General features: G+C 46.8%; 1 protein-coding gene across 2 annotated transcripts in view; it reads left to right on the forward strand.

The window, feature by feature from the left end:
- Positions 1-13126, forward strand: part of raph1a (Ras association (RalGDS/AF-6) and pleckstrin homology domains 1a) — a 65038-nt gene that overhangs the window by 23862 nt on the left and 28050 nt on the right. The window contains exon 2 of one of the 2 annotated variants that reach the window (XM_006806636.2): positions 3015-3075. The exons of the other annotated variant lie outside the window; for it this stretch is intronic. The gene's annotated coding sequence lies outside the window, so the exon portion shown is untranslated. The remainder of the gene's footprint in view (positions 1-3014; positions 3076-13126) is intronic. 2 annotated transcript variants of the gene reach the window in all.

A 13126-nucleotide genomic window follows, 5' to 3' on the forward strand; every position in this document is an offset into this window, starting at 1 on the left:
CCTGTCAGTGTGTTGAAGTCCCCAACACAAGAATGTCAGGTATGTACGTCAGGGAGGTCGTCATGAGGCTGAAAAACACGACGTAACAGACGAATCACAGTGAGGGCAGGAACGCCAACATATACTTTACATCTGTGGACGGATGAATCTGGAAAAACACCAACGATGTTCGGCTGTTGGTGGGGATGGACCGGTGTTGGACGATGCAAAGAAATGTGACAAACTATTCAAGCCAAAGTATAAATAACTGAGTAACAGAATGATGAGTGGAAAAACAAACTGTTGAAATCAGCTGGAGCGGCGGCAGAGCGTTACAAAGACGACTTGATCAACCACGAGCTGTGTTGAAACACTGTTATTGGCTAATACTTTCTAATGCTTTCCAGTTGCAACACAGCAGGATGGGGAACTGTTTTAAATGACACATCAGTTTTTAATTCCTGGAAGATATGAATGCCAAGTGATACGACACACACATGCTGAGGTCACTTTAAGGACACAAAAGCCAAAGGTCATCCAGACTGTGACCTGTTTGATTTGTTGAACCCTTTAAACAGGCCCACACCAGTGAGCTGTACTTTCATGGGTTTACACAGTGGGTTACATGTCATGTTGGAGTGTATCATCTACAATGTCACACAGCTAACAGCTAACACTTCCTGTTAGATGTTCCCCAGTATAACAAACGTGGCTGAATGTGGTGTTTTGAGGATGGTGGCAGAGAGCACTGCTGTAGGACATCATAAACATGCTTTTCATCAGAACATTTGAACATTTTCCTCCAGAGATCCTTCTCATCCGCAGAGAAGTGTTTAAATCCGGGATAAAAGTCGTCTCGACTTCCGATCGACTCCCTGTGACTGTTGTGCTCCACAAACAACCTTGTGGTTGTTTCATGGTGAGGAGGTTACTGACCTGCAGATGAGATGGAAGTTACCGACTCGTCTGCGAGCGCTCGATGAGTAACGTAGACGATAATCTGCTGGTGACCGGAGCAGCTGTGAGGAGGTGTTTGGTGTACTTTGGTTAGTAGACCTCTTTTTAGGGCTGCTCAATTAATCAAATTTTAATCTCGATTACGATCTGGGCTTTCAACGATCATTAAAAATGACTGAGCCGATTATTAGCCCCTCCCTCGTGCTTTACTCCCGCGCTGCTCCGTGTGGCGAATCGAGCGCACCTCTCTGCATTTCGAACACGTGTCACAACAATTAAGAGCAGCGGTCTCCAACCTTTTTTGCGCCACGGACCGGTTTATGCCCGACAGTATTTTTACGGACCGGCCTTTAAGGTGTCGCGGATAAATACAACAAAATAAAACTAGTACCGGTACCGAAAAAAAGAAGATTTATTCATAACACACGTGAAAAGACCCAGGAAAACCGAGTTAACATAAAAACGATAACAAAATAACGCTGAAAACCGATAAAAACCCTGAAAACTATACATTTCACACCTGAGCCTCAACTCTCGCGGCCCGGTACCAAACGACTCACGGATCGGTACCGGTCCGAGGCCCGGGGGTTGGGGACCGCTGATTAAGAGGACCCGAGGGAAGCTCGGAAAGCTCAGCAGAAGTTATTTGGAGAGGAGAGTGATGCTGTTGGTTGAAGAGAGGTAAAAAAACCTTCAGTGTGGAAACATTATGGGTTCATGAGTCAGACGTGGATCAAGTCGACACAGTGTGTAAACTTTGCTACAGTGTCGTAGCTGCACCACAGAGCAACACTGCAAACTTCACTAAACATAGATGTTTACATTTTTCATTTATTTTTTATATTGCAAACATTTGCACTGTTATCAGTATTTGCACTGTTTTATATTATTGTTTAAAGTCATTATTCAACACATTGTTATTGTTAAATAAATATCGTCAAATAATCGTGATTATCATTGTTGCCATAATCGAGCAGCCCTACCTCTTTTAAGTCAGTTTCACCTAGAAACTGCGAGCAGCTTACCACAGTCAATACTTGACAACCGGTCAGGCAACACGTTTACTGGTGACCAGTGGTAACTATTTGCAGGCTAACTGGTCTCTAGGTCGATGTGACTGGTGGAGGATGTGCACCTCTGCTGATGGGGAGACATTGTTGAGCGTTAGTAAAGGGCTCCTCCTCATAGCGTACAGTTAGCACAGAGTTACTTTACCCTACAGGGGCAGGGGGAGGGTCTTAACATTTACCCGGTCACCAGCAGCCCATCTGGGGTGAGCAGCAGGTTGAGCTCAGCGTAACCAAATGTAACAGCTGACATGAGCCTGAGATTGATGAGGTTAATAAACAAGCTGGAACGGTCCAGATGTGACAAACTGAACTATAGACGCTGATTTTAAACTGTTTGTTCCTGTTTATGAGCTGCTTTGTTAGTAACCGTGCCAACAGCACTAAAATCAGACGCTCCACAGCTTCCCAGGGAGCAGTTGCTGGGTTGAATGCCGCCGATGTGCCCGTGAGCACTGTGCTGCTCTTTGTTCAACAACAGCCTGCTTGTTGTTTCAGCTTCCAGCTCCTGATCACATGAGAGCTGCTAATGATCTTATAGCACGATCGCAGCGTCGCTGTGACGTTTTTATACATGTGTCCACTCAGTTTGTGGACACACACACATGGTTTCACACGTTGTGTTTGTGTGTGAGGCCTGATTGCAGCATGGTCGGGTCTGAGCGGATGATGCAGTGATGCTGATTCAGCAGGTGAGGCTCACAGGGTGGAGATGGAGGCCACAGCGTGGGCGGAGCCTGCAGCAGCGTCTTTAAACGTTGGGCCTGTCAGTTATTTTTAGGTCACACACTCAGCACGGTAGATGCGCACACCAGCGCCACCTGCTGGCAACATATCTGGTGTGTAGACGGCCACATGTAGCGGAGCTGCTCTCCTCTGCACCACATCAGGCTGTAAGCAGGTCGCACACACCAACAAGCAGCTGTGAGAGGACCGGCGTGCTGTCAACAACATGTGAGTCCATCTGAAGTCTGCTCTTGTACTTGATGCCTTTTCTGTGTGTGTCTGCAGGCTGATTGGATCATCACTGTGTGCTGCGCTCCAGCTGGACTGAGCTGTTAGCAGACCAAAGGTAATTGGCCTTAAAGCACATGAGCCCTTTAAATCGCACGGACACGTGTGTGTGACTTGTTTGAATGGGTTCACTTCACACAGCTGTGTGCCAGTTACCCACAGCCAGTTCTGAGTGCTGGTGTTAGGGCTGTGCGATATGACCAACATCTCATCTCCCGATATAAAACATCTATCGTCCGATAACGATATAAATCACAAAAATGTAACATTTTCTGTAACTTCTGTGAATCTCGGGCAGCTCGACTTGCGTGAAGTGTTTCCAGCTGTGCGTCATGTAGCTGGAGTCGAGTGTTTTAACCGATGCATGAAACGATACATTTTTAGACATAAGTTGTAACGGCGCCGTTTTCTTTGTGAGTATTTATTACACGGCGTGCTGCGGGGAAAAGCCTGTTCTAACGTTTGAGTCTAAGGTTTATTTTTTAGCACCTGGCGTCTTTTTTGCTTCTCATCCGTAAATAATCTGCTCTTTCACGTGATTCAGTTTATTTTGAAAAGTCTCAACAGGATCTTGAGCTTTATTGTGAAAGGTTTATGTGGAACATAAACAAGCGGACACGCGATGCTGTTACCGTCGTTGTTGCTAACGACAACTCATAAAAACAGGCGCTTGTCCATCCGTAGTGTGGTTATATTAAATATAAGAGAAAGAGAGAACTTTAAGAAATTAATAATAACTACAGTGACATCAGAACATGAAAAAATATTGCTGTAAACAGTTTATTTTGCGACACCACGAAACAAACGATGGCGTAAAATGAAACGATAGATGTTTTTATATCGTCATCTGATATATATCGTTATATTGAGCAGCCCTAGCTGGTGGTATAAATCTGTGAACTCCTTCCTCGAGCATGAGCCACGTGTGTGTGCGCAGTGTAGGAGCCCTGAGATCACAGCGTGTTCATTATGAGGCTGCTGCTCTGACATCTTTAGTTTCACACAGTTCAAATGAACCCACTGCTGCACACAACACACCATGTGTACCACACTGGTGACGTATCAAAGTGTCGAATGACCCACACACAGTGTGTGGTTTGTGTCAAAATACATGAGTGAAGTTAGATCAATAGTGTTTATTTAAGTTATTTTTAATATAGATGTGAACTAGCATATGTAAAGTATGAATCCAATGCACTGGCAGTAAATGCATCTGTGCACATGTGATGACTGTTTACAAACATCAGCTGTGACTGATCACATGATCACACGTTAGCAAAGCTCTGCATGTCATCTTCTACAAGGCACCGTTCATATGCACGAAGGCGTTTTACAGTCACTCCATAACTAATAAGTCTTTCAAAGTCAAGTTGTTAGGAAATCTTGTGACTGCTGTAACTAAAGGTGTGTTTTTAAATTCTCCTCTTTTTTGTTTCTCAAACCACAAATATTTAGAAAACTCAAAGGTAGACAACACCCAACACAACATTAACTGTGAAATATTCAGCTGGATGCAGGTTCGTCAGACCCTACAGCATCCTGAATATAACAAGTGTAACTATAAAGGTCACCGTGTGGTGTCTGACGTACAAACGTCTCTCCACGTACGGTCGGTGAAAGCATGCAAGAGTAAAAGTTTCTTCATGTTTTCGTCCTGTTGTGAGTTCTTTAAGCCAAAAACAATCAACTACAATGAACACAGCTTTGTGTCTTTGTTGGTCATGTTGTTGTAGCGTCACTGTATTCTCACCTCAGCCTTCAGCTTGTGTCGTACAGTAGAATCAACTTCCTGCTGCCTCCTGTTTGTTTCTATGGGAGCAAAAATAGATCTCATTTGTTCTTTGTGTGTGTGTGTGTGTGTGTGTGTGCGTGCGTGCGTGCGTGCGTGTGTGTGTGTGTGTGTGTGCAGTATCATGCTACATGGCTGCAGCCCTGTTGGGGATCTGCTGGGTCTTGAGGTTCAGATAGACACTCACCATCCACCACACACATGCACACGTGTTTGCTTTCTGTGACAGGGTTTGTCCTCCACGCCTGCAGACACAGTAACCTGTACTATAGTCAGTGGCTGTGATGAGCAGTGTGAGCCAGCAGCAAACAGCAGCACTCGCTCTCTCTCCACCTCCCACTCTCCCCTCCTTCAGAAACAGAAGCAGGTGTCGATACGAAGCAGGGAAACAGAAAGGAAATGATGTAATGCCTGCTGTGGTCTCAGGGGAAGTGATATCATTGTGCTGGATCAGCAGGCGGCCCCCCCGCTCGTCCTCCGCTTCCTCTGCCTCCCACCGTTCGTCTTCCTGTGTGACATGAGCGAAACTGTATTCACGTGAAATCTGCTGATGTAATCTGCTGCTGCTAAGAGAATCAAACAATGTGTGTTATGTTGTTAGTGACCTTTTTACAAAGCACAGGAAGTACAGGATGGCCTTTTTGGTCTTTTTCCTGCATCCTGTTCGAGCTGGTGATGATGTAACAAAGATGGCTGAATGAGGGGAATGACATCGCTGATGGACGGATGGCCTTTCCTGCTGAAACTGAGATAAAAACGTAACCTACAAATACACCCTGACCAAAGCTGCTCACACCAGCTTTTTATTGTTTCTAACATTTGTAGCTCAGTTTGTATTTATTCAGCTCAGAGTCTGGTTGAGATGAGAGACCAAGAGGAGAGCAGAGGTTAAAGTAGGAAACTGGGGTGCACTGGTGTAGAGGCAAGGCTGAGGTTGCAGCTGGAGACACAGATTCTCTTCTGGGGTTGTGTCAGAAACCCTTCGGCCTCATGCAGATAGCAGCTGGTGTCGTCTGCATAGCAACAAAGACGTCTTATCTGATATTAGCTGGATTGATGGAAAAACAACGTCTGTGGGTGGACGTGGCCATCGATGATACCCCCACACCAGCAGCATGGACGGGATGAATCCATGCTGGTCTTACTGGACAAACGGCAGAAATTCAGACGCATCACACCAGGAAACATTTTCTTCTGTTGTCCAGTTTTGATGAGTCTGTGAATTTTTAGCTATTCTGGTTTGTCGACGTGCTGCGCGTTCAGACAGGCTCTTCTTCTTTGGTCGTAGTGAGTGTTAAAGCTACTTCCTGTTAGCTCAGACCTGCTGTTCACTGTAAACCCCACAGGTGCTCGAGTGAGACCATCAACACCAACAACGATGTTTGTTGATTAGATATTTGTTTACATGTTGTCATGGTAGAGTTTTAAAATGACCTCCGAGCTGTGAGGGAGCTTTTGAAAGGAGAGCGAGGCGAGTAATCATCATTCATGTCGCCTCACCGCTGCTCGAGTGTTGTGAACTAATGACTCTGAGTGTGCTTCCTGTGCTGTTAGCTGCAGATGACTCACCATCACAACGATGCACGTAGAACCAAAGTAAACAGAAAGCATCTTCCCCACACTCGGGGGTAAAGATCAAACCCATCAAACTGGAAGCTCTTGTATGGGGGGAACTATTTAAGCCACCGTAGCCCAGGGGCTCTCTAACGGTTAGGGGCCAGGGACCCCACGCTGGGATAAAGGCTTCCCCAGGACCACCCGCCCCGCTGATACAACTCTTCAATCATCGTCCTGATAGAAGCCAAACTCGAGGAAACTGTTTCTAATTTAGCTGGTTTGGTTTTTGCATTGCTTGATTAAAATATTTGTCCAGTGTCCTGATTGGCTCAACCCTGGATGATGGACAATCTATGACTCGCGGACCGCCGGAGGTCCGGGGACCGCCGGAGGTCCGGGGACCGCCGGAGGTCCGGGGACCGCCGGAGGTCCGGGGACCGCCGGAGGTCCGGGGACCGCGGTTTCAGACGTGTGTCTTCTCCTGACCGACCTGCTCTGACTGAAATATCTGAAGAAAAAGTCAACTGTGCTTGTAAGTGTGGTAATCAGACAGCGCTGTGCGTTTGCAGCTGTTGGAGCCTTTTAGTGCGAGCGCACCATCAGCACCACAGAGGAACGAGTCCCACCCGGATTTACTTGCTGCTGCTTTTCTCTGATTTATAGCTTCGCTTCACAAAAACCCAACAAACCCAACAAGCAGGCCTAAAAATACCGTCCTGTGTGTGTGTTTGATGTCCTGATATAGAGCCGTGGGAACGAGCCACATTGAGCTGTGGGGTCTGTAAAGGCTTTTCTGTTGTTGCGCTGCCACAGTTGGAACTGGTCAGTACAGATGCAGCATTTTGCTCGAGGGCACTAAGGCAGCAGATGTTGGTGAAGTCATGAAGGACTGGAACCTTCATCCCCTCTGTCTCCTCTTCCCTTCTTTTGAACTCGTCTCCTCTCGTTGCTCTCTTGATTTCATTTCTTTTCCTCCTTTTTTCCACTTTCAGTTTCCTCTCCACGGATTTTATGTCTTTTGTCATATCCCTGTTTACTCACCTCCTCTTCACTCATTTCTAGGGATGGGTTTTATCTGATACCAGTACCAAACCGGTACTTTTGAAACGGTGCCGGTGCTTAAACGGTGCTCAAACGGTGCTCAAACCGGTGCTTAAAGAATGGAGAACACAAACTTTGTCCAAAAACCTCTCATGTTCAGCTGTTTTTTGTAAAAAGATAACAATGTTAGCCTTTTCTGCAGCTATGGGGCATATATGGTTTCACTCTTGGCTGGAAGCAGCTTAAACAATGGAAAAAACACAAACTTTGTCCAAAAACCTCTCATGTTTAACTGTTTTCCACTTTTTCTTTGGTCATTTTAGCCTTTTTGTCCAGGGTGAAGGGAGTATCTGCCATCAAACAAGAAGACAGCCGCATGTAGCTATGATGGTGTTTGCTAGTTCACCTTACATGCATTAATGTAATAACGTGGTTAGCCTACTCAACGTAAATTACACACGAACAACATTAAGCTACTCACGCAGAGAAGAACGGCTGCTGCTGCATCATCATCCTCATCATTTCTGCTACACTGGCAGGGCTAGGGGCCAGGACTCTCCTCTTCGGGTTTTTGGGGGATGTTGCTAACTCCGGGTCGATAACAGGCACCACACCCGCAGTAGATGTGCTCGGTGTGAGGTCTCGCAGCAAGCTATCAAATACGGCGCATTTCTCTGCTTTTAAAAAAACGCTATGCGTCGCCAGGTGTTTCATCAGATTTGAGGTGTTACCTCCTTTGACAGTATCACAGTATCAGCTTAAAGCACTTGTTGCAGCTGCTGAGTTTGCATCTTTTGCTGTGAAGTACAGCCAGACTTTTGACCGCTTCGCCTTGGGCGTTTTTAATCTGTAGCTCTGCTCTAAAAGAACGTACGTACCTGGACCCGCCTACTATCCTCGGAAACGTAAAATGATTGGCTAGAATCTAAAGTGTATCACAGCTCAGGGAAAAAAGCACCGAAATGTGCGCTGCTTTTCAGTCTGGTTACTACCGTTTATGTTAGAACCCGGTACCCATCCCTATTCACTCATTTCCTTGTCTCCTTCCTCCTTGCCTCATTTCCACTTATCTCTTCTCACTTTGTGTCGTTCTCCACTTGTTCCCTTTCTCTCTGCCTCTATCCTTCTGGTGTCCTCACCTCCCTCCTCCTTTCCTTCCCTCTCTTTAGTCCTAGTGTGCTTATGAGTTGTTAAGAGCGCTCAGACTCTGCATTGTTGCTGCATGGTGTAATTCAATCACAGAAAACTGGAGGGCAACAGACGTCCAGAAGCAGCCTGACGCCCTGGTGCGTCCTAGATGGGCCTTTGTGTCCTCAGCCTGAACACTGGCTCTACACTTTCAGGTCTATGTTAGCGTTAGCAAGTCCTCTTTCTGCTCTTGTCTGTTATTAAACGCTGTGGGGGAGAGGTTTAGCCCCTCCCATCTGTAATGATTTGTAGTGTTTGCCAGCTGGTTACAGGGCGTGGCGTCGTTGGAGCTGGAAACAAGATAAAAGCTCTCAGAGGTCGTTGTGCTGCGTGTGCTCATCTCACAGCATCTTTGGTCTAAAAAATGTCAGTTTTATTGCGTCCAAAGACGTGCAGTAGAGCGCTGAACGCAAACCCAACATGGCTGACCTCAGCTCGCTAATATGCTGAATGATCCGATGCAGCTTTCTGCTTTCTGTCTTCATTGGCTGTAGCTCAGGTGGTAGAGCAGGTCACCTGCTGATCGGAAGGTTGGTGGTTCGATTCCTGGCTTCCCCTAGTCTGCCAAATATCCTTGGGCAAGATACTAACCCCAAATCTCCGATGCATCGAAGTATGAATGTGTGTGAATGTTAGCTATGAAGCACTTACAAAGATGTGCTTGTGTGAATGGGTGAATGCACAAGTTGTGTAAAGCTCTTTATAAGAACCAGTCCATTTACTATCTTCATGAAGACACTTTGTTGGTCTGCGTTGTGCTGAGAGCCAGAACGTTGATACAGACTAGTGGACTCTAGCTAGCATTAGCTTTGAAATAGCAACTCTCCGTGAGTACAGTTATAATAAGAACGGGCACAGTTCCTCCCAGGTCGTTAGAGACGACCCAGGGTGAGCAGCGTTCTCAGCACCAATTCAATTCAATTTTATTTATATAGCGCCAACAACAAAAGTCGCCTCAAGGCGCTTCATAGATACAGAGAAAAACCCAACAATCATATGACCCCCTATGAGCAGCACTTTGGTGACAGTGGGAAGGAAAAACTCCCTTTGAACAGGAAGAAACCTCCAGCAGAACCAGGCTCAGGGAGGGGCGGGGCCATCTGCTGTGATTGGTTGGGGTGAGAGAAGGAAGACGGTGCTTAGACACCTACAACCTTCACACTGCAGCGCCGTCCTGCTCATGTCACGCTGTCGTCTCTACAGGATATCGAGAAACACTGTCTCACTCCCTCTGAGTAACCTGTGACAGACAAGTGGGAGAGGAGGGGGGGGGGGAGCGAGGGGGGGGGGACAATAAACGAGGGAGAGAAATGAAGAAGGGAGGTAGGAAGGATGGGGGATGATTGCATGGTTTCATTGTGACACACAGGAGGAGTGTGGCTACAGCAGAGTAATTACTGTTTACTTTGGACACACACTCACACACACTCACACACTCACACACTCACACACTCACACACACACACACACTCACAGACACACACACACACAGACACAGACACACACACACACACACACACACAGACACACACACACACAGACACAGACACACACACACACACAGACACACACACACACAGACACACACACACACACACACACAGACACACACACACACACACACACACACACACAGACACACACACACACACACACACTCACAGACACACACACTCACAGACACACACACACACACACACACACACACACTCACACACACACAGCCCATCACAGTGAGTTGCTGTCTCAGCTGTTTGACTCCACCTGAAGGTGCATTGGACAGCATGCTGGAGGGTGGAGGCTGGAGGGTGGAGCGAGTACAGCTGAGCTGGACGCTAACATGTAGCCGTGCAGTCAAACCTCCTTCATGATGTGATGACAGATAAAAAAGGCACCAGCTGTTTGCTCTTTTAAACCAGTCCCAGTGTCCTGCTGTACTGGTGCACAGCAGGACACTGGTGATGTGTTTCGATTTGTCCCTGTGAATCTGCTGACTCACTGGCTAACAACTGGTCAGAACCGAAGCAACAATGAAATGTACAAAACGAACTGAAAACAAGCGAGAAACACCCAGGCTACGCTGCAAGCCCCTCTGAGACCCCACGGCCTCACCTGACATCATGTCACACGTCAGGTGTTTCCATCTGAATTCATCTGTGTTAATAATGATCAGTGTCTCAGGATAAAGAGTCATCAGATCGAGAAATGTCAGCACATTTGTGGAGTGAGAAAGATGTTTGCCACCGAAATACTGGAGGGGAAAAATATCAGGTTTTTATTTGTTTCTATCAGCCGACACAGGAAACGAGCCACAGAGTGATGAAGACAAAAGCATGAGCAGGAACGACGCCGTCGGCCTGTGTGGGTGACACAGATTCACCAGTGGACTCATATATATATTTACTCAGTGGTTTCCTTCTGCTTTTTACAAACGGTGCTGCCAGAACGAGCTGTAGTGGGCGACCAGTAGCCTCACACAGCTCAGCCTGCTGCTCCTTTGAAGCTAAGCTAACAGTTCATTAAGCTAACGTGCTCGTCTGATCCCAGAATGAATTTGGAGACTCTCAGGAAAGAGGCCGATACACGTGGTGGTCAAATAAGTGCTTTGTACATGCAGCTGTTCTCTACAAGCATGAAGCACGGTGACAGTCCGCCTGTTATCTCTGTAACTAATAATCTAATTGGTGTGAATCCGACCTCCTGCTGGAACGTGGATCCACTGATGCCGTCAGGTTACATCATCACGTCACAGACAAAGCTCCTGCTACACTTCGGCTCGGCTGAGCTGCCGTTTTTATCAGACTTGCACATTTCACGTTTCTGCCCTTAGCAACCTGGTCACCATGTCTTCAGTTTTTGAGTGTCAGAGAAAAATAATTGTCTTGCTTTCAAAGTAATTTAAGACTTTTGACGAATGAACTCTTTGTGCAGAAATACCTGATGATTCATCCTTAAAACTATCCTGACACAGTTTCAATGTACGGCAACAGCGTTGTGTGACAGTGTGGTCTCATGTCGTCTTCCTCCATTTAAAATGTGGTGCAGTGACCAGATGTCAGAGCATCAGACGAGCTGAAGCCGAGCTGAGTCAGAGCTGATGAGGAGACGGTCGAACCTTTGGCTGCAGGGAAACAGCAGATTGTTGTAGAAGAGTGCAGCTGTGAGAGCAGCGCTGCTCTGGTCCCTCAGCAGCCCCCAAACCACACACACACACACACACACACACACACACACACACACACACACACACACACACACACACACACACACACACACGTCTAAATGACAGACCTTGCTAACCACAGGGATCTAATTGTAGCAGCGCTCCTCGTGTGTGTGTGTGTTGGTTGGCTGTATATCTCCATAAAGGGGGCAGAGTGGTGACGAGTAAGCAGCGCTCCAGGAATAGCATCCTGTGCCCTGGGCAGCACTGTGGGCTTGTCTGGGTGGAGAGTGGAGGAGCTGCTTATAGGAGGCCTACAACACTGTCACTGTTGAGCACAACTCGATGAGCTGTGATGTGCAGCTTCACTTCACAGCTAATCTTTACCAAAAGACAGTTTTTCACATGTACTGGAAAAGAGAAGAATAGTGTGTAATATCAACTATGATGATTTGCTTTCATCTACCTTCAGTGTGACGTTAGAAACGGCAGAGTCGAGATCACTGCAGTCAAAATAAGACTATTTTCCTTCGCATTGATGTTCAATTTACAACAGTCGTGTCAAGGCGCTTTATGTTTGCGTGTTGATCTTCTGCCCTGCTATGAGCTGGTCTTAGACGTGTGATGTAGGGAGAGACTGACTCCTGCATGCATAGCCAGAGGTGGGAGAACAGCTGCACAGCAGTTAGGCTGGCAGTGGGTTGCAAAGCAGCTTGTAGATGCAGTTTGAAGTTTCTCTTGCTGAAAGATTCACGAGCTTCCCTGAATAAAATGTTGTCTGAGCAAGTGCTGCTCTAAAATGCACCAGCTGCCAACTCCATAGGCACTGATGCCCCCCCCCACCGTACTATCAGACCTCAGGCTGATGACAATCCCGACGGTCCGGCTCCTCTTTAGTCCGGAGGACACGGCATTCATGTTTTTTCCTGAAAAGAATTTTACATTTTGATTTGTCTGACCTCAGAAGTTTCCTGCTTTTCTTTGGTCCACCTTAAACGAGCATTGGCCCTGATGAAAGGATCTGGATCAGGTTCCTCTTTGTATGACATTTGACTCGTGGACGGCACGATGACCTGTGTTCACAGATGCAATGATTCGATGATTGAATCATGTTTTTAATGCAGTGCTGCCAGAAGGACCAAAGATCATCGACATCCAATATGGAGTTTAGGCCTCGTCGCTTCCACACAAACATTTTTTCAGATTCGCCGCACTGAGCAGTCGTGCTGCTGACGTGTGACCAGTTACAGTTACATACAAAATGGTAAATGGTCTGTATTTATATAGCGCTTTACTAGGACCCCAAAGCGCTTTACACATCCAGTCATCCACACATTCACACACTGGTGATGGCAGCTACATTGTAGCCAC

The sequence above is a fragment of the Neolamprologus brichardi genome, chromosome 16 (genome assembly GCF_056152115.1).
Source record: "Neolamprologus brichardi isolate AB-2024 chromosome 16, ASM5615211v1, whole genome shotgun sequence".
Taxonomy (NCBI): domain Eukaryota; kingdom Metazoa; phylum Chordata; class Actinopteri; order Cichliformes; family Cichlidae; genus Neolamprologus; species Neolamprologus brichardi.